Raw genomic sequence first — 2,297 nt, 5'->3', positions numbered from 1 at the left:
TTACACTAATTTCATGTAGACGTATTCCCGAGCCTATACATTACGGTCCATAAGCTGATTATCGATCTAATCGCGGAAGAAGGCCACATTACCGTACACACCGGGGATACTATTTTCACCACATACGATTCCCCACGCAACAATACCGGCCTGATAGAAGTGTGTCGGAGAGCCTAGAATCGGACAACATGAATGGGGAACCATCGTACCTTGGCAAGTATCTTGTCCGGCAACGCCTCCAGCACACAGGAAGCTCTCATGCAGTACGAACCACTTGCCTAGTCGAGTAGTACGTACTACGTACTACGTAGTGACATCATGCTCAGTCGGGAGCGACACATTCGCTACAATCGAACGAGGTTCTCTTCGGTGGAAGACATATAGGTTGTGCGTTCTTCGCCAGTTGGAAGTGTTCGTTCAGAATGAGCACAACCACATCGTTCACTAACAAACCCTTGTTGAAGGCTTCGTACGTAAGGATTTTAGCCACACGCCTGTCTTGATGTGGGAATAACTCATCGCGTGTCAGTTAATCCAATTCGCCAGCACGAATAGCAGGTCCTTCGGAATATTCCAGGCGCAGTGAGCAACAGTCAAGATGATATTCGATGTGATAAGAGAACCACCACCGTAGTACAGGATTGTTTGGCTACTGTTAAAAGATTCTTGGAGTAGTAATGCCATTATCCATGGGAACTCACCGTAATCCAATTCACTGTCCGTTGAATCACTTATGCTGAAAGCAATTCTATCGGGATTGCGCAATCCACAGGTCCACAGGTGAAAGTGTGGTTCTGATCCACCACCGGACATTACGCTGGTTACGGATGATATCGTTAAATCAATCATTGAATCTTCTTCGCAACAGACTTGCAAGTAGTGCGGGCACTTAGATTCTTCTTCCAAGCGAATATTAATTATGACAGTATGGTCCGTCATGATTTAATTGCAACTGCTAAGATAATATGGCACATTCAACCACAACCATTCATTGGTTGCAACTATCGCGATTACACGAACACTTATTCCTTATTCGCATGATGTCTACCGGCTGGACAGTACGACGGTCGAAACACGAAGAACGCAGAAGGAGAATTTTCCCTACACGCAGTATCAAAGAACTAGGCACTGGCAGATGCAGATGTTTCATTTTACGAAACAAGAGTTCGTTTGGCAATCTTTTCTAACTGCCTTATCTCAACCCGTATTATGTGTGGTTGTACAAACTGTACTCCTATTTTCATAATAAATTATTTAAAAATGTATAAGATTTTCATTCACCTATTCCGGTTGAAAATAAACGCTTAGCACACAACCAACCGCGCCATATCCTGGCAAGATCACTGCAATGAAGGTGAGCGCGAAATGGAAGCACTTAACGCACAATCGTATTCGTTCGACAGCAAGCCACCAAGCTGACAGCAATATCAATGATCCCGTCAAAGGATAAGGTTGTAAGAAAAACGGTTCTGAACGCTTTTAAATGTGGGAGAGGGATTCGTTTTCAGTACTTTTCACAGCTTGTCCTTCAGGACTGACGTGGGCCACTTACTGCTAGATTTTTCAACGATGTCGACTTTGGAAATCGAATCCAGAGAAATCCGAAATCATATCCGGAGTCGATTCCTGATTATTTTCGGAGTGTTTCGGCTGCGGAATCGGAGTGCAATCAGGAATCAACTCCGTATTTCCCATCGGTAGTAAAGATGTGCAGCCTTGAATCGTATTTCCTAATAGCGATTTAATTGCCTTGGATTGGTAAATCCAAGTTAAGCGTCCACGACGAAACCATACCTGCGGCGGATCTAACGGTGGGTCTCACCGTGCCGGGGGCCTCGATACAAGCCGTTAGCTGTTGCAAAGAGTATGTGGTTTGTGATAGCAAAGGGGACCGAAAAGCGATTCTAAGCGTCCCCTAATTTATAAGATCAAGTCTCCAAGAGGCTTGATCCATCACTTGATCGTACACATGGTTGAAAACTTCCACGCGGACATTTCAATTACGATTTACACTATTTTGTAATATGCGTTCTTGTTGCTGTTTGCCAACCCCTGCTTATACGACAATCGCCCGCGTGCTACTCACGGGTTTCGTCTTTCTCAATCAATATCTTCCCATGATTGTATTCTTCGGACATCAAACCGGAATATGTGTGTGTGTGTGTTTTTTTTTTAACAAATTAATACATAATATTTATTTCCTTTACTTTTCATTGCTTCCACCGTTCATACAAACACAGTCACACGGTAACGCGTGCGTTTGTGTCTGGTGGATTGTATGCATTAGTTAGTATTGT

The 2,297-nt window shown here is 43.8% G+C and overlaps 1 pseudogene; it reads right to left on the bottom strand.

The window, feature by feature from the left end:
- On the bottom strand, positions 1–1,971 carry LOC128712862 (phenoloxidase-activating factor 2-like; annotated as a pseudogene).
- Positions 1,972–2,297: the final 326 nt, after the last annotated feature.

Source organism: Anopheles marshallii, chromosome 3, assembly GCF_943734725.1.
Source record: "Anopheles marshallii chromosome 3, idAnoMarsDA_429_01, whole genome shotgun sequence".
Taxonomy (NCBI): Eukaryota; Metazoa; Arthropoda; class Insecta; order Diptera; family Culicidae; genus Anopheles; species Anopheles marshallii.
The sequence above is the reverse complement of the archived record's forward strand: the minus strand, read 5'-3'. Positions and strand labels throughout refer to the sequence as shown.